Source organism: Anastrepha obliqua, chromosome 5 (assembly GCF_027943255.1).
Source record: "Anastrepha obliqua isolate idAnaObli1 chromosome 5, idAnaObli1_1.0, whole genome shotgun sequence".
NCBI classification, from domain to species: Eukaryota; Metazoa; Arthropoda; class Insecta; order Diptera; family Tephritidae; genus Anastrepha; species Anastrepha obliqua.
This window is the reverse complement of record NC_072896.1, coordinates 2,961,244-2,986,718: the sequence shown is the minus strand read 5'-3', so window position 1 is coordinate 2,986,718 and position 25,475 is coordinate 2,961,244. Positions and strand designations below refer to the sequence as shown.

The window sequence follows — 25,475 nt, the reverse complement described above, 5'->3', positions numbered from 1 at the left end:
AACCCCCACATTGGCCAATGCAGAGGTGCAGAGGAAGGCGGTGTGCGCCGGCGCATTGTCGTGATGAAGGATCCAATTGTTGACGAGGTCGGGCCTTGAACGACTTGTGCCACCGTTTTACCTGGGCACTGGACAGGGGTTGGTCCCCGTAAGCCTCCTTGAGTAGCCCAATAGTTTCAGTACTTGTTTTGTTTAGCTTTACGCAAAATTTGATCGAGTAACGTTGCTCCAACGATCGCTGCATTTTCGCCACTGTAAAATCCTAGCAGACTTTTAAAACAGCTTTCTCGCGCGGAGCGATGTTGACTGCACCGCTGTTGCCAGCGAACTGGAACCGGTTTCTAGTGGAAGGGGAAGGTCCAACGATCATTTTCCACCACCAGCCGATTCGGTTGATCGCTTGGCAGACGCTCCGCGCGGGAAGGCTCATTACTTTTCAATCAAACCCTTTATTGTAGTTAACACCCCAAAATATATTCGTTTTTCGCGATTTATTAGCCGAATTTGGTTTGATGTTGGAATTTTACGGGTTTCCTGACTGAAATTGAAGCATCTTAGGACAACCGAAAAATATAAATTTTGCAATATCCAGATTGGCTTCAATTATTCGTTGAAAGGAGAGGAAAGCTGAATATGAGCCTATTTATGTATATAAATTTTCCCATGGCTCCTAAGTGGAACCTCAATCGGGGCCTCAATTAAAGCCTGTTTTTAGGAATAACTAAATTTCGATTTTAATTGTGTGGTCTTTTATTACATCAGCCCCGGAACTTTTGTGACGGAATTTAACTCTCAAAAGTTGTCTCAAAATATTTTTGGTATTAAGTTTTTTTTTATTTTTATGATATCTTGAATTCAAAGCGTGGTAAATTAACACCATAATACCTTACAGCGTTCATCGATCAATCCCTTGATTATTCAGCATAAAATATTTCCTAATATGAATAGTCGCCTCCTGGGATTAAAAAGAAATTGTAATCTGATTGGTAGTTTTGTCTTTTTTCTATTGTTGCGCAATAAAAGGGCCGAACAATGCACTTGTGCCAATTTGTACTCATGTCTCCCTAATTTCCTTCTTTTCTTTTCAATGCAACATAGAAATAAACCGAGAATTGCACTGCCCCATTATAAATTGCAGCATCGGCAACAAATAAAAGTTATTTTGCAAAGGACATCACAATGAAACAGAAAATCAATAAATGACAATTGAGAAAAGGAAAAGAAAAATAGAGCATTGAAAAATAGCAGCCACGTATAAGAAAAGGTAATACAAATTGTAAGACGTGCAAGCAAGCGCCAGTGACAACTACAATTATCCAGATGCAATGCAGTGAAGAGGGATGAACGTGAGCGGTGTGATGTGGATGCCGGTGGCTATGGATTGGGGCCAGCGGGTGGTCACGGGATTTTCATGCGCAGAATGTGGCCTGGTGTTAGTAGCTAATGCCAATTTTTCAGAACCACACGTATGCTGCAAGCTAGAATTAACCAGCAGCAACAATTTCTTATTGCCACCACCGAAGGAATGACTGTCGTTATCGTCGTTGTTGCGCTGTTTAACATCGAATGCGGCCAAGATGCTCCAGTTTGCCGAGTATAGAGCACACAACAAAAACAAAAACATTCGCATTACGTGGGTATTTTTCAGTAGATTATTATCAGACTTTGTTGAGGATAAGTGGGTGGAGTAGTAATTGTTTGTGTGCGTGTGTGTGTGTGTGTGCATAAGAGTACGCAAGGAATTTCGCAATTATCTCTGCAAGCGCACAATAGGATTTTTGCGCAAAGTTGCCACAAATGATTTTGACGAGTTGCCAGCTGAGTTGTGTGTGATGGGGTGAAGGAGAGTGGCTAGGGAAAAAGGGAAAGTATATGTGTACAAAAGAAAGTTTTAGGCAGAGCATGGGAAGAGTAGGAAGGCCAAAAGAAATGGGTCTTCGCCCTCAGCGGTGTATTTGTGTGAAGCAGTGCTGGGTGGCTTTTGTGCGTGTAGTCATGTCTGCCGCACGTTTGCCAACAAATCAATGCAATAACAATAACAACAAATAACAACACCAGCAATTGCGCTAGTTTTCGGCTGGCAAGGACTGATTGACTGTCAGCTGGGACCCATTTCGATGTGTTTTGCTTTGCTGTGGGGTGGCTTGGAGATTTGCCCGTGAGGGCTGAGGGGACTCGTTTTGTTATTCGCTGCAGTAAGCCCAACAACAAGTAGATACCATTACTTGAGTTTGCGCGCGTCTCGCGAAATGAAGCGAAGTGAATAAATGAAGTTTACTTAACATCTTAAGGCACTCCGTTCGCCTCACTTCCATTTGCCGCAATCTAAGAAAGCTTTGTTGAAATTTGGCAGTGTTTGTGGGTGGGTTGATGAGGTAGGGCGCGGCCAACGAAAACACGAGTGAATCATGAATTTGTCACAATTGATGGGAAAACCGAAAGTGATAAATTCTGCGTAGCTTCTGTGGTGAAGAATAGCTGAACTGTAGTGAGGGCAAGGGTTGCCGGATGTGATGAAATGCACAGTAGTTGCCTAAATTGGCAGTAAAATATGGTTATTGCAATGCCTGAACAAAACAAAAATAAACAAAACACGGGAAAAAGGAATTTCTGGAAGCTTTAAAATAAAAACTACAACTAAAATTCATTTCTAAATAAACGAATTCGGTTAGAACGCCGATAGAAAGATGGAATGTGCATTTGTTTTTCTTTGCTGTTTTAAATTTTTTTTGATGAAGTATTAATTTTGAATAAATAAATTTCGCTGTACTTAGTTTTTTATTAACAATGCAACATTTTCAGCGAAATTTAATTATGCTTGGAAAATATTTTTGTATTAATTTTGTTTCAAAATCTTTCGTAAATTATCGTCTGCAGATAAAATATGTTCAGTTCTGTATCTACATAAATACGCTGCAAAAAACTATAACACCACAACATTTTCACCAGCTTTGACTAGTTGTATTTGCTTTTTTTTAATACTCATATATTTTTTATAAATTTTTTTTTTCATAAAAACATAGTTCATTTTACAGCAAGTATAATACAAATCATAGTTTTCATCTATGTTCAAGATTTATAAAAATTCGACAAATTTTCATCAAAATTTCAAACTCTTTAATCAGAACTAAAAAAAGAAGCAATAATGCGTACGCAGTTTTATATCCCATTAAATTCTATTATACTATATTAAAATATTTTAGACTAATAAAGTGCACGTTTGAAGTGGCTCATATTTCTCATTATTATTTGATAATTTTTTCGCCTGTCGAATTACTCCGTTTAACGAAATACTTGACATTTCTGTTTATATGGAGAAAAAACAGCAAAAATCCATTAGAAATTTGAATCACTTGGAACTTGCAACTTTGTTTTTTAGTATAAAGTATTTGTGGTAGAATAAACCATAGTTTTATAAAAAACTTATGAAAATTAATAAAACAAAAAACAAGCAGCCAAAACTAGCCAAATGTTGTTCTACTAAGTTTTTTTACGGGCTGTATTTTGCAAATTTTTCAATTTATATTATAATAATAAATTATTCAATCTAAAATTTTCAAGTAATGTTGGCTTTCACTTTTCATAACCGTTATATGCGAAAAAACACTTGTTCGGAGCGCCATAGCATAATAAGGTGGCATCACCTACTACATTTTTTAGTTTTGCACACCGCAACCCTATGCTACATTTTACTTGACTTTATATCAAAGCTGTAAAACAAAATATACTTTGATTTTGGATTTCATTTTGTGAACACCTACACATCTGCGTATCATTTCTTGTTTGTCTTTGTTTTTGCTATTCTTTGCTACTCGATCGAGCGCAAAAATTTTTGCTCGACGACAACAACGCTTTTATCGAGCAAATACTCCTCAAAATGTGGAGTTATTAAGATTTAACTCATTAGAATTATTCTCATCAAAATCTTTTGGTGTATTCGAGGCATAGCAAATATTCCAAATCGTAGACTTTACATTTCAACTTACAACTTTTCCCCTTGTAAAGGTAAAACATTTCAAGTCTATTCACTTGAGTTTCAGATTTCAGTGTTGTTTTATAAAATAATTTTTTTAAAAAGGTTTATAAAAAGATTCGTTATCGCCCGAGCAGGGACTTGAACCCTGGACCCTTGGATTAAAAGTCCAATGCTCTACCGACTGAGCTACCCGGGCACATATTTATACACAACCAAAGTGCTCACTTCTCTACAAACATCGATGTGTGTGTGTGTGCATGCAGCGTGCGACCGTGTGCTGTGATTTAGGGATGATAAGGAAAATAATACAATGAAGGGAAACTGAAAGTGAAACTCCCAGCAGAAATTTATAAGGCATTTTAAAAATCACGTATGAGTTTTGAATATTTTTTGAATTTTGACTTACAATCTGAAATTGAGCTAATTTCTTTTCGAGCAGATATTTCTATATTTCAAATTTGATACACATTTCATTTTTGTATTAATAAATTTTGCTGTCACATTTCGTTTATTTGTACACTGCGTAACAAAATAAAAAAGGCGTCACGAATTGCCACTATTTTTATAAGGTTCGATGCCCAATCCTCTAGAATCAACTCAAATTTGCATGTTTTTGCAATTTGTTGATTTGGGTGTCAAAATTTCAATCAAAATGTAAACAAACAAGTGAAAGAACGAGAAAACAGCTAATCACTTTGTGAAGGTACAAAATATAGCAAAAACAAAAAAAATCAAATCAGCTATTATACCTACTCTAAGTGATAGTAGGTATAATAGCTGATTTGATTTTTTTTTTTGTTTTTGCTTTTTTGGATGCGCTCGATTTTATGTCTGTATCCACCGGTTTAACGTTTAGCTGAATTTTCCAAGTATCGGGGTTTTTTAAGCGCTTGAAAACTGAAAATAATAATACAAAAAAAAATTGTTGGAATCAAATTTGTTTGTTATAATCAGGTCGACAATTTTATAGCATTTATTTTTTGAATATCATATCCGGCATATGTTGAGTCCAGTTGTTGACTACTTTTGTGCGGCTCTTGAGAAGAGTTTGCCTCAGCGGTGTGAAGTTGTTATTGCAAATAAGGGATTTCCACCTTTTTTCCCCTGTCATTTGCTTCTATTTTCTTTTAAAAATAAGCTACTCTTAAAAATGCTAAATTCGTGTCCAGCCATTACTGGTACTACTTGCATGTAAATGAGTTTTATGAGAGGAAGAGAAAGGAAAGAAACCTTTATAGTGGCATCTTGAATTTGAATTTGAGAAAATGTTAGTAATCATTTAGTTTGCTAAGAAGAAAAACTATTGCGAGAATGTTTTCTTGGCATAGAGTGCTAAATTCGTCACCACCACTCTAAATGTGTGGTAAGTATATTTTTGTGCTTGCTACAACATATATTATTTTATTTTACTTTATTTGAATGTTTTATTTTATTTTTCATTTTAATTAATAATACATTTTTTTTAAATACGAGAAAATATTTTATTAATTTCAGATTTTTTTATTTTAAGCTAATGAAATTAAATCTTATTTTTGTTGATTCGATTTTGTTTTGTTTTATTTTGAATTGAATAGTAAAACTTATTTTAAAATACAAACAACAAAATTTATTTTTAATTCTTAAAATATTTTGTGTTAATATAATTTAATTTAATTTTTTTATTTTACTAAAATTTATTTCAAAATACAAGAAAATGTTTGATTAATTTTAGATATTTTTTCATTAAATATTTTTCTAATTAATTAAATTTTTATTACTATTCTATTTCGTTTTTTTATTTTGATTAATTTTTTTTTTAATTTGAGTTAATTTAATTTATTTTTTATTTCAATTATTAATAAAATTTATTTCAAAATGCAAAAAAATGTTTTATTGATTTTAAAAATTGTTTCATTAATTTAATTTAGTTTTTCTAATTAATTTAATTATTATTTCTATTATTCTATTTCGTCTTTTTATTTTGAATATTTTTTTTTTTTAATTTGAGTTAATTTAATAAAATTTTTTATTTTGAATTTATTTATTTTACTTCAATTTTATTATATTTCATTTTCTTCATTATTTCTTTCAATGGCAACCTTTCTCGTAAAAGTCCCATATGGAAAGTATCTGCTACTCAAATAAAGGCGTGGCACATGAGTAATGATGAATGTATGCTCAGAAAATTCATTGCACCGAGCACTAAGGAAGCTCTTGAAATGTGGGTTTCTCCCCTGTGAACATTTTCATTGAAGCAATACATTTTTGTACTCAAATATTTGGAGAACCAAAAAAATTACTCACATTAATAATCGTGAGACCATGTGGCAGAGCAAATAAACGCCTATTGTTTTCTGATGTGTTTCTGTTTCTGTTTTGTTTTTCAAGTATAGGTTTATGAGATTTACACTTTTGCATGGAATTTCATGCAACCGTCGTAATATTGCGAATTCTTATATATGAGCCAATTTGGGCTAAAACAAAAAATGTCGTAGCAAAAGTAATTTGTCGCAATAAAAATTTTTACAATTTCGAATTTCGCGTCAGCGCCATGCTGGAAAGTGCATGCTAAAATGAAGAAAACAAAAAAAAAAATAACAACAAGCGAATTGCAAACTCAACATCGGTAGCAATAAATCACGTTTAATTGCCTTTCGGCCGCGTCTAGCGTTGTTGTTTTGCGGGAGGAGGATGAGAGCCGGGGAAACTACACGCGGTCAAAGTGGATGGGGCATATGGTAGTGCTTTCACGTGTAAAGGGGCTGTGTGCGCCATCCATACTTCCGCTTATCCTTGCCGTTACCTTTTGCTTTGTTGTTTGCTCTTCCCTTTTCTCTTCCTCTGCTCGTCCCTTTTCTCGCTACCGCTCACGCTCCTTGATGGGAGTCGCTTTCAGCTGAGTCTTGCATTTTTCTTCGTACACTTTGATTCCTCGTCGGCATAAGATGATGTTCCGTGCATATGTTTGTGTATTTCAAATACATTAACACACCCATATACAGCCATATACATACATACATATATATAGAATTGGGAGCAATAACACGACCCTTGGCATACAAATATTAACCGCTTACCAGCTTGTAGCAACAATAAAAAGCTTCAACACTCGCAACATTAACACCTCATCTGCAATGTTGCAGCGAATAAAAGTGGCAGTGGCAGTAGCACCAGCAGAGACAGCAATTGCTATCTGGAATCATCAACAGCCACTTATGGTGTTGTTTTTGTTGTCATTGTATGTTTCGTGGCACTGCACCATTCTCCTGCCCAGCACGCCAGTTCAATTTCACCGCAGCTCCACTCTTCGTTGATTGCCTGACATTTGATAAACCATTGTTCCATCAGTTACTACCCCTACCCCTCTCTCTCTCCGTTCTTGCTCCGGTCGCCTCATCGCCATAGTTGCGTCAAATTGCATGCCTTGCATATTTCGCCCGAAAATTTCCAAAGTGATAATATCGCAGAAGCCATGTATGTATGTATGTGTGCACATATTTACATGTGTAAGTGTCTGCACGTTGTGCGGCACGTGTCTGTTCGGCGGAAATGCGTCGGACAGGCGTCGGTATGTGACAGGGATTTGCTTGTTGCATACTAACTGTATTGTCGCCGCTGTCCTTCGCTCCCTTTTGTCGCATGTCCGGCCGTTTGAGTTGTGGCCATTGTGATTGCCACATATTTGGTGGCCCTGTTGTTGAATCTGTGCAGCAGCTACACATACATGCATAAGTAGTACATGCTTTTATACGAATTTTGCTTGCAGCAAGTCAAGCATACACACACACACAGACATACAAATGTTTATAAAAACATGTATTTATTTCTGTTTCAGCCAAAATACCATAAAAGTCACTGCACGCGTGATTTTGCAATAAAATGCAATTTTTCAGCACAGCCACTTTGCTACCCCACCGCGTGGCACATCCAAGCAATGGAAATGCTTAAAATCGCATATATGTAAATAACAGTGTGTGAGTCATTGCCACGGTGCGAATCAGCGACATCAGCAACGAATCCAATAAAATACGCAGCACATGAAAGAGTAATTTTGATTTGACAATTTTGTTAAACTGCGCTGAAATCTGGTTGGAAAAAAATAAAAAAGAAAGGAGATATTTGATTGTAGAGTTCGCGAGGTTAATAACAATTCTGTTGTGATTCCAACAGGGATAAGGGGATATTTTGACAGATTTTTCTTTTACAAATATTTCGATTTGAAGTGAATAGTGCAGTTTAACTACTGATATGGTGGCTTTAAATTGCAGTTAGACGCTTCCCCTTTAGTAAAGTAGGGATTACTCTACACCGATAAGTGTGAAATCCAAATTATGGTTAGTTGGTTCAAATGGCATACCAGAAAAGATGTATGAACATTCGGGTGGGTCAATTTTTATAGAACTATTTGTTTTTTGTTTTTTGGACATCCACATAAAATTATAAGAAAATTTCATTAGAACATAACTCTAAGCCAATTTTGCGCCGCGCAAATTGTGAAAGAAGCTACACTTCTGATCATATAATCACGTCACTTAATCTTTTTACACAATTGTTTTGATGTTAACGATAATAATCATTTTATTTGGTTGAAGTAGATTTGTTGACATCACTTTTTGAATATGATATCTCTCGAATGGCCGCCTTGAGCCTGTACGGCGCATTGTGCCCGTTTTGCAGCATTTTCCATAGTTTTAGCTAACATTTCGGCTGGAATAGCGGCTATTTCCTCACGAATGTTGTTCTTGAGCTCTTCTATGGTCTTAGGCTATGAATATAAACCTTTCATTTTAAATATCCCCACAAGAAGAAGTCAGGTGGCGTTGAATCGCGCGAACGCGGTGGCCAGTCAAAATCGCCATTTTTCGACATCAAACGACGAGGAAACAATTTCTTCAAAAAATCGATTGTGGTCCGAGCTGTGTGTGGTGGAGCGCCGTCTTGTTGAAACCAGAACTGCCTCATACGCTTTCGACGAATGATTGCCATCACAAAAGTGGTTATCATATCGGGATAACGCTCCTGATTCTTCCTCTTGATTTGACTTCTTTTGTTGAATGTAAATTTCAACAATTTGGGAGCGCTCGCGTGGCGCTTCCAACGCTGTATGTCATTAAGCGATCCGACGTCTCTGTCAAAAGATAAAGGGTTGCCAGATGGGTCCGTCTAATATGGGCAACCCTGTATAACAAAAGACTAATAAATCAAAGTTCCAGACTTTGTACGAAATTCTTAAAAATCTCATAAAATTTCATAAAAATTTTAAATTTATTAATGAGATTTTTCAGAGAATTTTTGGTTTTGCAGTTTTATAGGCCATTCAATTTTAGTATAATAAAGTGAAAGCTTAAAGTCGATTAAAATCGCGTTGATTTTCGACAATTCTTTCTTGCGTACGATGTTGAGGAATTTCTTCCATATAGAGCACACGTCCGGAAGTCTGTTACATGAAAGAAAGTGTATGCAAAACAAAAAAAAATTATATCCAATTATATCTAATTTTTATTTAAAAAATCGTAAGATAGCGGTGCTAGTCATATTATATGTAATTTTTAATATGTAAATCAAACGGAAACTGGCAAAAAAAAAACTAAAAAAGAAACAAACATACACGTATAACGCCATCTTGCTTTTCTTTAAAAAAAAATATATATATAAAAAAATAAATTCTTCGCCCCAAGAAATTCCTAAATTTTTGATCATTCAACATTGATCCACCTTTTAAGGCTCTCAGCGCTACCAAACTGCCTTCCATTTTAAAAACCGATTGTTAAAGTATTGTCAATATATTTTCGATTACGTTAACGAGGATTTTCGATACAGGCAGGCCATTCTAAAATAATCATTTTTTTCGTTGTTGCTTTAGAGGTATGAATAGCTGCGTTGTCATGCTGGGAAATCCACTCCTCATCCAAATTATCTTCAAAAAAGTAAAAAGTTCTTCGTCTAGAAGTTCTTTATACTTAGCACTATTCATTTTTGTGGATACGAAACATATTGGCGTTTTGCCTTTGACACTAATGGCAGCTCAGACCTTGACAGAACCCCCTCCGAAATTACGAGCCATTCTCTGCTCCTTTTGCTTCCGTTTATCATGACAATACATTTGAGAACCATCTGGTACGTCCACATTGAATTGTTTTATCGGAAAAAAATACTCTTTCCGATTAATTTTCCCAAAATTGGTAATATACTTTTCTGCAAATGTCATTCTGGCCTGTTTGTATCGTGTGGTTAACTTAGGTTTAGCTTCTCGCTTTATATATTCTAGATTAGAGTCCGCTTGCAAAATTTGTTGCACACGACGGGTAGTAACTTCTACATTAAGAGTTTAATTTCAGCAGGGCTATTTGATTTATTTACGAGTATAGCTACACGTTTGATTTCCCGAGCATCTCTAGCGCTAAGTTTTGGTTTTCTACCTTCTACCTTCTCTTGGTACATCCGTACTTTTCTTTTAAATGAAACTAATGAAAGGCACCCATTTTGCTTCTTTTTAAATTTAAAGCCATCTTTCGTATTTTAAGGCCTTTCTTTCCGTGTTAAAATTCGTAATTGCTCAAATTCAGACAAAGCTTTTCCGCGCGGCAAATTTGTTTATTTCTAAACCAAAACAGCCACATAAATAAGAAAGCGGGATAAAGCGATCAAAAGCACTTGTTATATAATAATTTTAACGTAAAAACTTGCATTTTACACTTTTAAATTAAAACAAACGGCAAACCAGCAATAAATATGGAATAATTTTCGTTATGAGATACCATTTTAAGCCAGTAAAAACACAGTGATATTGGAACATTTTTCTTTTATTGCTTTCGCAGATGTCATCATAATCATCTTGGACTGTTAATTCTTTCGTGAATTGTAGTACTTAAGTAAATATAAGCCTCAATATTAACTTCATATTAATTAAATATGGGTTGTTTTAAAATTCAGGGAGCTCGAAATTGACTTAAGTGGGGAAACCGGTTTAGATCGATCAAAAACTCGATTTTTTTATTGCATAAATCGTTAGTATAACTACTCAAGACTGTGTGGTAAAAATTTTAAAGCGAAATTCGCATTATTCCCGATTCTATGAGCACTTAAGTGACTGCCCGTCGGTTCCGCACCGTAGCGCGCGTTAGTTAGAACGACGTTTTTCTCGAAACTACTTTTTTTCAACTGGTGTGAATTGTAGCTCAAAAAGTTATCGACCAATCGTTTTAAAATTTTTCGGAATTTTTTCTTTATTCAATTTTAATCTATATGAACCTAATTCTGGGATTATGTTATTATTTAAAATATGTATTTTTAAGCAAAATTTATGAAAAAATATGGTATAAAAAAACTACTTTGTGTTTAAGCGCCTCAAAAGCATGCAATTTTCAATATTTTTTTACCACAATTAGGTTCATATTCTTAGGAAACATGTTGTTAATGAAAAAAAAAGTGCTGTTGATTTCAAAGAAAAAGTGCAACTTCAGGAATTCCCACCAGCAAGACACTCGGATGGTGATCGTCCATGGATAGCACGCTCTAACGCCACTATCTCCCGCGGAAATAGCTTCAAAAAATTTAAAAGTGTACCTAAAATATAAATAAAATATCCTCTAAACTTAAACAATTTCTGATTATTCCTTTTTTGGTCAAAAAATTCCCGAAAAATACCAAAATTTTGGCCTCCTAAACCGGTTTCCCCCCTTAAGAGCTCTAGTAGACTTTTTTTCTTATAGTTATGGGAAAAGGTGGTTAACATCGCAACTCCGCAATCAACTTATCGCGAAAAATGCATTTAAAGTGCCTCGCCAAAATTTTAGCGAAAATGCTAAGCGTAATTTGCATGAAAAAATTCAATCGAAATACATTTTTATTAATTTGTTTAAACAATTGCAAAAAAATGTCTTTACTTGGAACTGCTGACATTGACTTTGTAGGGTGATAAAGAATCGTGACAAGAAATCGTCAAATCCGCAAAATCGATTTTTTGGTCGTAAACCACCTTTTTCCCAGACGCGGTCACTTATTCGAAATATCAGTTAAATCTTTGTGACCAGAAATTTGTCGCTAATGGCAAATTCATAAATTCGCTTAGGCAGTTCTTGTCTCACTATCGTTTCCTATGTTGGTTTCTTGTCTAAGCTTGTTTGTAAAAACAATATGAATGGGACCGGCGTATATCCGACAATGGACTGATATTTCAGCAGCATTCCCAAACAAGTATGTGGCATGTTTATGCTTTTTCAAAAATAACAACTACAACAGTAACAGACTCAGTGACCAGTAACAGACCAGTTCATAGGCAAACGCAGTCGATTGGGACCGATTGAGTAGCCAGTGGGCAACTTCAAAATTTTAACAGTAGATAGTCATTTTAATAATTTTTTTAAATATAATAGTTGACTCTCCACCAAAATCCATACCAAGTTTCAAACATTGTGCAGATTTAGCAAACATTCAACAAATTTCCATAAAAATTGCATACTTTTTAATCAGAATTTTTAGAAAAATGTCGGATATGCAGTTGCATAGCCCATTGAGTTCTGGTTGAAAAAAGTGCAAGTTTCAAGTGGCTCAAAAGTCGAGTTGAGTTGTGACATTTTTTTTTTTGTTAATAAAAAAATATCATATTAAATGGAGAAAATGCGCAAGATTGCCAGCAAAGAAAAATTTCCTAATGCAATAGTTGTTTAACGCAGTGTATGCATCTCAATTTAGTCAACGCCATAGAATTTGCTCACCGTTGTACCACTACATTTATAGTCGCAAAAGTTCACTTCATGCAACTGAAGCTATAAATTAAGTTGACATTTGCCAGTAAATCACTCACTTTAAAAATCAAAGTCACTAAATCAAATCTCAATTCGTAGTCAGACAGTGAGATGCAAATTTTCCTTTCGATGGCAGACTTTTGCTATCACAAAAAATTGTCTTGATTAAAAAGAGGAGAATGATGACAATGCAGAGATGTGTTGGGAAAGCGCATCAGAGAACGGGAAGAGGGGGATCTAATAAGTTGATATCAGTGTGTCTGGCAAACAATCAACCGTAAAATGGACTAACGATTATTTATAGAACAAATCAAACACGCCGAGTAAATGGCCATTTTTCACTGTCAAAACTGCGTATGCTCGTGTATTTGTGTGTGTGTGTGTTTGTGTATGGGTATTTGTTTATGACAGGATCTAGGGAGTTGTAGGTGATTCTAAAGATGCATAACACCAGGTGAGAGTGGTGATGTGGTGTAAAATTATGGATGGATGTGCAAAGATTTCCTAAGTCAAAGGGAAGTTGCTTGCTTTGGGTTACAACTTTTTTACTTTTCATTTCGAAGTGAGCAAAAAATTCACTGAAATACAAATGCAAAACAACAAGTGGGCTAGGTTTCGAGTGCGAGCTGAAAATGTTCGCACATGTGTGTGCGCGTGCGTGTGGGAGTGCAAGAGTGTGGGTGACTGTGTTTACGCCCACCGGCAGCCGGCAACAGCGTTGACATTGATAATGAATGGCAGCCGGTTCAACCGGTGCCGGCTTTATTTTTGCCACTGCCATTTTTATTTCCTTTTCTAGCAGTTTTTTGCGCATTGAAACACAAAACAAAAACAACAAGCAACAAAAACATCGGAATGCGAGTGTTTTGCATGCAAAGTGAAGTTTTTGTCAATGGCAGCGCAAAATCAAATAGCAAAAACTAGAAAATTAAAGGGGTGGCAGCACAGTGTCAAAGTGAAGATGGACAGCCAGCAACTTCCGTTTTAAAAGCGCAAGCCACAAAGTAAAAAAAAAACATAACAGCAACAAAAACAAAAATATGTGCATACAGAACTTGCTAAAGCGCTAAATTCAATAAATGAGAATGAAAGATGAAGTTGCATGCGTTTTGCATTTAAATTGGCTGGCAACACTCGCCGGCTGGCTGGCTGACTGGCCGCCTGACTGAGCGCGGGTGTTTGCGAATATTTATTGCTGCATGCCCATATAACGCACAGAAGTAGATGTAAATTTGTTTACTGCTGTTTGCTTTTGTTTTTGCATTTTGCTTGTATTTATTCATAAGCATTTATCTGTATGCGAATCGAATCGTAGGTGCTTGACAGCGTCGTCAGCCGGGCGAATAGCTAATAAATATTAAAAATTCATTTATGCTGGACATAAAAGCTGTTGACTTTATTGATTTTGCTCTTTTTAATTTTTGACATTTGTAGCTACTTGTAAGCAAATGTTGTTGCTGTTGTTATTATAGCCATGTTGGCTATGTTCTTATTCTGATCCATCGACAGTGCAATTTATGGGCAACTAATTCAATTATTTATTTAATTCGATTGATTAAATTATGCCGCATAAAAATTGCCTTGATTATGGGGCTAATTTATTCTTTAAATTAATTGCACTGCATGACTGTGTTCCGGCATTTTGATGGAGACCTACACAGGTTGTAGGTCTTGGAAAAGTAAGAAAAATGCTACGAGAGAAAATTCCCATACACTCGCAAAATCTATTTTTAAGACCGAGCGAACTGAACTTGGTCAATTTTTGGCCAAAGTTGAACCGCAGCGATCATTGAAAATTTATGATTCGTGCAAAAAATTATCCGCTAGATGGCGCATAGGCGGGAAACACTAAAATTATGGTTCCGTTAGAGTGATATTTAGGTTATAGATTTATGATCCTCGACACATTTTTATATTGTTTTGTCTTTATTAGCTACCCAAACATTTTAATGTTTCTTAAGGCCATTCGATTAGTTTCCTGAACTCCTCACCCACGTTTGCCCAAGTAAAATAAGTTACATTAATCGAAATGCTGTGAAGATTATCTAAAATAACGAACTATAATGATTACTTTCCTTTCGAAAGAAACCAAACTTGAATTTCATAGTGCGAATTCCATACTCCTTTCCCGACTCTTTGGAAAGGCTTAATACGAAAGCTTCCGCATCCTTCTACTGCATGCCCCTTTTAATCGTTTGACCTTTTCCATTCAATTTCATGCATTATTAATGCCAATGACTGCTGCTTCTGCCCCCGCTACTCCAACAGCCATGAAATGCAAATGGTCACTTCTGTTTCAAAAGCATTTGTGCAAAAAAATCCAAATTCCATCATGGCACCGAAACTCATTTTGTCGATTGCCTCAATGGCACTCTTGTGTGAATGCGTTTGTGTGCGTACCTGTGTATACCTGTGTGCTGTGTGGTCACTTGACATGAGTCCCTCTTGCCCATACTGCTCACCGACTCAAATATCGCTGTCGCTCTTCCGGTATGTCCATCAGTTTTGCTTAGTCAGGCCTCATATGTTGTATTATTTCTGCCTTTTTGGATATTTTCCACACACGAACTGTATTGAAAAAAAAAACCGCAAGCAATCATCATTCGCTTTATTTTTCGTTTTTGGTTAGGCAAATTCTGATTTAAGTTTTTTGTGATTTCGGGTGATTCAATTTTCCCCGGTCAGTCCTTGGCGCCAATGTTCATTGGAAAAAAGCAAAAAAAATAAATTGTTGCTCATTTTTACGCTTCGTTTGTTGATTGCTTTCTATCTGCTCATTCCATGCTCGCTACAAGTTCGCACCTCAGATGGTGAAAATTTCGGTTTATTTCATTAGGAACTTCAAAAGAACTTTCTCTTATATGTATGTAGATATGTATGCTTAGATGGTATCTGGTGTTTTTTTTAATTGGGTGACATAAAGGCTGTCGTAGTGTAAAGCCCTTGCCCATTTTTTTGGAGGAGTTACAATCTAAATACAATTTTCGGATTTGGAAATATAAAATATATTACTTCATGTCATAAAGTGTCTCACAAAAAGAAGCTGACACACCGGAATTAAAATTTTTTTTATATATTACAACTTCCTCCAAAATATTTCGCAAAAATATTTGAAAGTACCTCCAGAAATCTAGTTTTTCACAAATAAAATTAGTTTTAAAAAAAACTTCTTCCAAAAAAATCACCCCAGTTGAAGGAAAAGCGTATGCTTAAAAGGTCTGCATAAGAATGCTAACAAATTTTATTAACGCAGTTAACGGAATGGAGTGGTGTCCATACTTGCGCAAAAATTGCACAAGCGTGATAAAATACCTTTCCAATGATACCTTAGAAGTCAAAATCGGTCAAGATTTGGCTTAGTTATTCAAGTTTTCATTAAACCTGTCTTTCCGAAAATGTCAAAAATATTCCATTAATAAAATTTTTAAATATTTTTATTATTTACTTTTGATTATTTTTAGTTTATTTGTACAATAATTAAATATTTTATTTACACCTTTCAGACTTAAACTCTATGATGGTGTAAAGCTCTTACTGCTCATTGTTTCACCGGTTGTCGCCAACGAGCAAAGGTCCGAAAATGTTCCGCAGATTCTTTCTCTCAAACACTCGCAAGTGCCACCTTATCAGATGTTGTCCTCGTTCACGCTCCTGCGCGCTATAATAGGCTGGCCAAGATGAGATTATAAAGTGTGATTTTTTTTTCGTTGAGGAGGACCTTACTTCTCAATAGGCTACTTGGTACAAAGTAATACTTGATAAGAAAAGAGATTCTCCGTTTCAAGACTGACATAATTATAGTTTCTGCGGTGTATTTGTTTAGAATACCATTTGCGAAGATTTATTATTTGGCGCTTCTAATGTTCCCATATTCTAGAATGACAACTGGCTAATGCTATACCGATAGTGTCTAGTTCTTAAGTGTATATGTATGTACATGTCTCATCATCATCATTGTTGACGTGACGGTCCAGTTTCAACCTCAGTCTCCCTGAATAGCTTTGACCGAGAATATCCATCCTTTGCAGGCATTCTTCAGTTTTTCAATCCAAAGGTTTTGACCTTGTTATCAACTGTGTCAATCTAAGTTTTTCTTGGGCGACCCCTATTATAAGGTACGTACAGCTAACTATTGCAGATTTTTTTGCAATTTCGTTGAGATCCATCCACAGAACATGTCCAGCCCACTTAAACGCTGGCGTAGCTTGATGTAGTCCACTATTCGTAAGTCGATGAGCTCGGCTAGGTATTCATAGTTGTAAGCGTGACGTGATCTGGTTTCAGATGCATAAGTAACGCAATGCCTAATTATTTCTTTATAGAGTTTCAGCTTCGTGATTTAATATAATATCTATTGCGCGCACTCCTCTTCACAATAATTCACTTAAAAGCACTACGCGTTGGAAATGCATGAGTTTGTTGATGTAGCCCATTTAGCTGCATAAGCGACTCCCAGTTGGTAAATTAGGTGGCTATAAGTTGCTTAAATCAGTTTGACTCGTCAGCACCATGACCGAGGATGGTTTTTCCATACAAGTTATAATAAAAATTATTTGAATCTGATCATTATATCAAAAATGTCATTTTCGAGGCAAGCTGTTTTCCCCAACCACCACAAAAGCATGCATACGTTCATATGTAAAATATTCACATCACTCACAAGTCAACAAGACTATAATGCGCCATAATACTCGAACGACATTTAAACCCTATCAAATAACCCCACATTCACAGGAAATGTCAGAATTGTGGCCTAACTACCAACAAGAAAAAAGATAGGATATTACATATTAAAACTCGTCGAAACAACTAGCAGACGTGTCAAAGTCAGTCCACAAAGCAAATGAGAATACTTGCGGAGTGATCGCAGACAAAGAGGTAAAGACGGGAGAACAAAACCGAAATTTGCATCACTTCACACTTAACAACCAAGAAAATTACAAATGTATCCGCATATCCTTTCAAATGTTAATAAAATACTTATTAAAAAAGCAACGAAATAAGATGTCTGCGTACATCTGTATGTGTGTACGTACAAGAACAAGGGAACAAATCAAATAATGCCAAATTGACAAAAGGGTGAACTTTTTTCCTGTTGGAATAAATCGGCTTAATGGCTGGCGGCTGGAAGCCTATTGTAAGGTAATTGAATGAGCAGAAGAACCTTTTTATGGATACCACGAAAGCATACCAGAGCAGGCATTGTTGTGAACGTACGTATGTACGTATGTAGATGGAGGCAGCATCAGAGCGTTTAGGTACATAGGTGTTGTGGTAGCTGGGCAGTTGAGCACTCGTGTCGTGACCAGCGCGCCATAAGTTGCAAGATACTTTCGTGTATTTGTTCTGTAAGGGCCGCAGATCCTATAAACGAGTACGTACCTACATGAATGCTTATTTAGCGGTTAAGATTGCGTTTGAAAAATCAACAAATCGTAAAAAAACAACAAACACAGTCGCAAAACAAAACCAACTACAATGGAGAGGAGAATCACCACGAAGAAAACAAAAATAAACAAATAAATGAGAAATGAAAATAAAAATAAAAAGAAAACACAAAAAAGGAAACCAAAAAAATTAATGAAAAGAAAAAACTATAGCTCACGAACATAGCAAGGAAGCGCCAAAGAAAAAAAAAAAACAAAAGAATTATGAAGCCGGCATTGCATGAAACTGCAACTATTCGGTACATAAAAACTGTCCAAAGAAACCAGTTTCTCGTGCGTAATTTGAGCGCATTACTGGCGGCTGATTCCTTACGTTTTGCGTTAAATGTGTGTGTTAGCAGTTTCACTGAAGCTGAAACTCAAACTGGTTTTATTTTCGGCCTTTTTTGGTTTTTTCTTCTTACGGGCTACAAGCATGCCGGCAATTGAGTAAGCGGAAGATGGATGAAAGACGGGGTAAGCAGGTCAACTCAGCAGATTCTAAAAGTAAATCATATATTAGTTAAATTTTAAAATTTTCGAAACCTTACATATAACTGCGCGCACTTTCCACGCTATGTTGGATACCTAAAAGTGCACTTCAGTGGCCGTTGCTGCTCACCCTCTTGCTGTGCCTCCCTGCTGCAGTGAATGATCCTGTCGCATTTGTGCTTGAACAGCAGTCACTGTAGCTCAAATATCCCACCGCTACTTCAACGACCTTTTGTGTCCCTGACCTTTTCATGTTAGCCAAACGGTGCATATGGTGTGTTGTTGGTGTATTGTTACCAACATATTGTAGCTGATTTCCTGTGATCGTGTTTACTTTGGTTTGTGTGTACGTGTGTGTGTGTGTGTGCTTGTAAAACGCCACTAACGATACTTGTCAGCCTTTTATACCCCTCTCCCGCACACACGCACACACACACGGACAGGGTGTAGTACACTTATTTGTCTTTGGCTTCGCTGTTTTTGTAAAGCAAACACAAAGTTTATTGCCACGATCGATGCAGCTGTTTTCTATATCAAATGTCATACTCAGAATTCTCAGCTAATTCATCTGCGTGAAACGTGTGTCTCGTCGATTTATTTACTCGCATACTTACATGCATACATTTTTTATTTGGTTACTATAGAATTTCGTTGCAGTCACGTTTTAATTAAAAGTTCCATTATCGTCAGTGTTGAGCGCTTATGAATTTATAAATATAGATGTGTGTGTGTGTGTGTATGTTTGTAGAAAAATTAATGCATTCCTCATTTAACGATGCCATTAAAAGCATTTACTTTGATTGAGTTTTTACTGCGAATATTAATCGATTTGCAGTAAATTCGCTTGAGCGAAATACCTTCTACGATTCCCCCTTATCCGTTGAAAATTAGATAAAGTAATAACGATAATAACTCCTATTTCATATAATTATTTTATTTATGTTCTGTTCTGCTTATAACTGCACCAGGCATACGCTGCTCCACCGCTAAGACAAAGCATATACGAAAGAGTAATGGGGAACACAATAACAAATTAAGTGACGTAGAAAACAGAGCGCAATCATTTTTTATCTTTGCTTTGCCGGCTTATTCCCACTTAGCCAAACATGAATTAAAAAAAAAGTGTGCGTTTTGTTTTCGAAATTTCAATAGTAATATGAAATAATTGATACATTTGATGAATGCAGAGTGACAGTAAACACTTCAAAATTTCATAACAAAAAACCAGTACTCTAATCGGTTGAGTAATTTCTAAATTTTTGCAGTTTGTGTACGAATTTTTTTATTTCTTAACACATCTTAGCTTATAGACATGGCTTCTTAGCTTGTAGATTAGCTTCAAAATACAAAAAGCCCGGTGCAAATCGGAGCACTCTGTACATGTTTATTAACATACATACATTTGGAATTCTATTTTTTAAAATATGATTTTGTGCACCTGTGAATCAAACTAAATATCTATACTTTTATTATTACATACAGATTTAATGAAAAAATAAATATGAGCTTCGAGTCGAAATACTCGTATAGTCCCAGATCCCTAACGCCACTGTGAAAATTAAAAAAAAAAAATGGATTTTTTTTTTGCATAAATTGTTAGTATAACTACTCAAGAAAACGTGGAAAAAATTTTAAAGCGAAATTCGCTTTATTCCCGATTCTATGTGCACTTAAGGGAGCGCCCGTCGGTTCGGCCCCGTAGTGCTTTATTTCAAACGCCTTTTTCTCGAAACGACTTTTTTTGATACGGTGGCAACCCTTTCTCGAAGACTAATGAACCGATTTTAATTTTCTTTTTTTCAAGATTTTTGTTGTCGCACGTAGCCGATTTTCAAATTTTTGAAAATAACTATTTTTTTGGGCCTGTTGAAAATCAAAAAAATGGTGAAAAACACACATCGAAATTCAAATCACCACCATTTTGGCTACGTACAACGATAGCCACTATTATGTAGGTTAATAAAATTTTTGGTTTTTTGATTTCAGATGATTATTCATTGCTGTATCGCTGCCACCAGATGACGTAATTTTTTTTAACTCGTTACGTAAATAAAATAAATTTGTCAATTTTCAATATTTTTTAATAAAAATTTACATCAACATAGTTTAATACACATATAATAAATTGCCTTGTGTCCGATCCTCGAGTAATCATTCCTACTTACAAAAAAAAACCCAAAAATCGACTATTTTTTGACCCTCCACAGTGGCGTTCCCCCTCAATCTCACTGATCGAGTTGACACAGGAATGGGGGAATATCTATCAAGTGATAGATTGGAATTGATATTGCTCCACTACTTCTTAGTTTTAATTTTTGCTCGCGCTACTACTCTGAACTTGAGCAGATGAATAGTGGAGCAGGTAGCGTAAAACACGGGAAATGCCGTTTTGCTCCGCTCCAAGATACATTTCGTTACTGTTAGTCGCTCAGAGTAATAGTAGAAAAATGTTCAGTACTCTCTGCAGTTGGAGTAGTAGCAAAAAACTACAACTCCCACCAACCACCAACCAGCTACCACTCCCACTTGTGTTGAGCTGCTATTACTCCCATAGCTACTATTTGAGGAGTGTTCGTTTTTGTTTTGTTAGATGCATTTTGGCCGCCGTAGCCGAATGGGTTGGTGCGCGACTACCATTCGGAATTCACAGAGAAAACGTCGGTTCGAATCTCGGCGAAAACACCAAAATTAGAAAAAACATTTTTCTAATAGCGGTCGACACTCGGCAGGCAATGGCAAACCTCCGAGTGTATTTCTGCCATGAAAAAGCTCCTCACAAAAATATCTGTAGGTCCTTCCATAGGAGGAGGAGCTCGGCCAAACACCCAAAAAGGGTGTACGCACCAATTATATATATATATAGATGCATTTTGTATGCATTTTTTCCGGGGTACACTAAAAATATAAAATAACCGCAAAATTAAGTAAGTCAGTATACTTCAGGTTGCAGTTTTGGTTGAATACAACTTAAAGTTGTATTTTTTATGTTCATGAACCCTTCAAAGTTGTGTGTTAAAAAACAAACCCCGACGTAATTTTAGATGAGCTGTGTGAGAGAACTACGACGAGAGTGAGAAACTAAATATGTAATCATGACTCTATAATAGTGATAGGTTTACAGCTGATTCTATCGTATTCGCTGCGAGTCAAGTGGAGGTACCGCGATATGCCCAGCCAAGTGTATTCTCTCAAACATACATACATATCTAGGCTCAGCAAGTACTTAAAAATTATCTAAATACCCGAAAGTAATTCTAAGATATCAAAAGCTACTTGTCATATTTTGTTTATGTCCTCAAAAGGCACTCAATTATACGAAGTTTTAGTAGTTAAGCAGCTTTAATAACTCAATAGAAATATGCATACTTACATATGTACTTATGTACATACATATGTATTTGTATAAAAAAAAAACTAATAGTAGATACGTTTCACTGTTGTTTTCATTTGAACTATCTGGTTTCATATTATCACTCAATAAAAAATCGACGAAACAGCTGGCTGGTGTTTGTTTTTATCTTATCAAAGACATCACCGCCGCGGAAATCAATTACGTTGTAGCGGCGCGTGGGCAGAAATGGATGTCTCTGTCAGTGTACACAAATTTTTTTCCCCTTGCAATGTTCGCTACATGAGGCATATGCACGAATGTACATATCTAAATTCTAGATAATGAATTGGAAAATAAAAAAAACAATTAAATGTTTATAAATATATTTATTTAAATATATATCTACATACTTACATACTTATACATATATACAATCGTGTTCGTATATTATTGCCACGCACTGTTGGCACATTAGAGTTGTCGTTGCCGCATTTCGTTCAGATGTCAGGATGGCCGAGCGGTCTAAGGCGCCAGACTCAAGTGTGAAAACTTACCTACAATGTGTGGGTTATTGTTCGGAGCGTTCTGGTCCTCTCTGAGGGCGTGGGTTCGAATCCCACTTCTGACAAGAATTTTTTATTTTATTTGGTTTTTTTAATTGCTTTTATTTATTTTTCTTTGTGTATTTGAGCGATTCCACGCCAAGTGATGCAAATATTTTATAAATAGTCGTCAATTCTTTTAAAAATTGGTTTATTTGTAGGCTGGAGTATAGTAGATAAGTAAACTGAGATAAATAAAAAGAGTTTATAATTTTCAAATTTTGAAAGTTTTAGTATAGAGCTTTTTTAATTAAAATATCTTTGGTTTTTTAACATTTTCATAATTTTTTTTGTAATATTTTAAGAGAAAATATATTCTTTGTTAAAAATAAAATGCTTTTATTAAATTTTGTAGAATAAAATATCCTTTTTAAAAGAAATGATTTGGAGAAGAATAGTATTTTTTTTTAACACAATTTTGGGAAAATTTCACAGCTTTTTTTGTTTATAACCTAGAATATGCTCAGTAATCTCCACAAGCTCAATAATGTGATTCCTATAGCTTTTCGAGTTATGTTCAAATAGGTTGACCGATGCACTGAACTATTCTGAGTATCTTGTTTTTACACTGAGGTAAACAATGCCGATATTTCAATAGTAATGAAAAATAATAATTACAAAGTTTGTTTAATTCAAAAATATACAGTTTTATCACAAGATCACCATTTTTGTGAGCGCAAAGTGAAAGACGTGATTTAATATTTGGTATTTCCAAGCTTTTCTAAATAGGTAGATAGTTTTCTAAATTTTCTTTAAAAATAGAACAAAAACTGTAATGCAACCTTCTTGTTCATGTATTTTAGTAATATGAAGTGACTTTTTTTAATTTACTGTTATTATCTTATCGTAACCGTAAAAATAAGGTTGTTGGCAGAGCTAGGCAAACGTATTTCCATTTTCAAATACTATGGACCTTGTGAATAAAAGAAAAAAAATTGCGTAATGTCTGCGGTTTTTTCGGTATATCGATTTATATAATATAACGTATTCGATTTTTTAAGTGTCTGCTCAATATTTCGAGCAAACTTCCGATAAAAAGGGGCAAGTCAGCCCAGAAAATGCAAAACTATTACTTTCTCAAAATATAGCACGAATTCAGAAGGAACTTTAAAAGACAATTGGCAGTTTTTTAAAAACCAAAGCCTGGCTTCGGGAATTCGAGTGATGGCAATACTTTTAGGCTCTTTCAAAATGCCAAAAATCAGAAATAATAAAAATATGTGACCTCAATTTAATTAAGATGATGCATACAATTAAAACAGCTGTTTATAGAGGCCTCCAATTCGGGGGAAAAGTTTCGCGACTACGCTTTAAATATATCATTTTTTATAAAGTTTATTTTACAACAAATATAATATAAGTCAAAGTATATCATAGCAATCCTTGTATGTATATAATGCGTTAAATAGCATTGATGCTTGATAATTTTTGACGGTGCTGCGCATTTCCTCATATCAAAAACAGGTTGTGCATTCGTTGCACTTAATTTTATGGGCTATAGAACTGCGTACATTTTTTTAAATTCTGATTTAAAAGTTTAAAATTTTGATGACAATTTGTGTAGAATTTTTGTAAATCTGGCACGAAGTTTCAAACTTTGATTTAAATGAAATTTATTGTATGCTGTAGAAAAAGCTATATTTTTCTTATATTTTATAAAATCGTGGGTGGACAACACACTTTCCTACATAGTGTTACACATTGTGTACGTTTATTATTGCCACGCACTGTTGGCTCATTAGAGTTGTCGTTGCCGCAATTTGTTCAGATGTCAGGATGGCCGAGCGGTCTAAGGCGCCAGACTCAAGTGTGAAAACTTATCTGCAAATGTGGGTTGTTCTGCGGAGCGTTCTGGTCCTCTCTGAGGGCGTGGGTTCGAATCCCACTTCTGACAAGAATTTTTTATTTTATTCGATTTCTTTTTTGTTTTTTAACTGCTGGTTTGTTTTTGCGCTTTTCTATGTGCATTTGGTTTTTTATTTGTTTTTGTTTTTCGTTCCGTTTGATTTAATTACAACGGACTGTCCTTTCACTTTTTCCACAGCTCTACATTAGTATGAAAATAATTGTTTAATTAATTTTAATTCAAACAGGCAAAATGCAATGCCAAAAGCCTTGACATTCCGTTTCACTCGTAATTCACTTAATTAGACGGTGCGCTATACTCCACGTAGCACTTGAAATATTTTTAAATGAAAATAAAAGATGAGAAAATATGCCACTAAATTGATTCTAATTTTTGCATGCTCCGCTTACCAAGCAACAACAATAGCAATTATATTTTACGTGCTTGTGACATATACTGGTATTTTACATACATGCATACACACACACGCATACTTAGTTTTGAACGTAAGCGCTTTTAGTTTAGCTTTGCGCAGCTGCCATTAAATTTGCTTTTGAATTTGCTCGCATTTCGGTGCTCATTGCCTCATCCCGTCGCATCGCAGCCGAGCTTTTGTTTGGTAATTTTTGTATACAAATTCCGACAATTAGCATAACAATGCGAGCATTGATGATTAAGTATCTGTACAGTATGTTTTTACTCTTTTATCGTTATACGCGCAGATCCACACATACATACATGCGTACATGCTTTGAACTCGCTTAAATATTTCAGTACTTCTGTACTTGAGTATCTCGAAACAATTGTGCTGCCACTTTTTTATGAATTTGAATCTACTTTGTTTTTTGTTTTTCTTCCCTTTCGATGAAGGAAATTTTTAGGTGATTTATGTAGATATTAGATTTTCATATAAGTCTTAATCCTAATATAAATCCTATATCCATAAAAAATTTATCTGAATGTTGATTATTCTTATTTTAAATTTACGTAGATTCTCTATAATGAGCTTTGAATGGTCGAATGCTCGAATTTTTTTTATATGGAGGAAAACACCCAACACCGTCAGCAGAAAAAAT

At 35.3% G+C, this 25,475-nt stretch overlaps 3 non-coding genes across 3 annotated transcripts; 2 read left to right on the top strand and 1 right to left on the bottom strand.

Annotated features, from left to right (window-relative positions):
* Window positions 1–4,099: 4,099 nt before the first annotated feature.
* Window positions 4,100–4,172, bottom strand: Trnak-uuu (transfer RNA lysine (anticodon UUU)). Its single transcript has one exon. It is a non-coding gene; the product is annotated as a tRNA-Lys (tRNA).
* Window positions 4,173–22,454: 18,282 nt separating this feature from the next.
* Window positions 22,455–22,579, top strand: Trnal-caa (transfer RNA leucine (anticodon CAA)). The gene is made up of 2 exons: window positions 22,455–22,492; window positions 22,535–22,579. It is a non-coding gene; the product is annotated as a tRNA-Leu (tRNA).
* Window positions 22,580–24,323: 1,744 nt separating this feature from the next.
* Window positions 24,324–24,447, top strand: Trnal-caa (transfer RNA leucine (anticodon CAA)). Its single transcript has 2 exons — window positions 24,324–24,361; window positions 24,403–24,447. It is a non-coding gene; the product is annotated as a tRNA-Leu (tRNA).
* The last annotated feature ends 1,028 nt before the right edge of the window (window positions 24,448–25,475 follow it).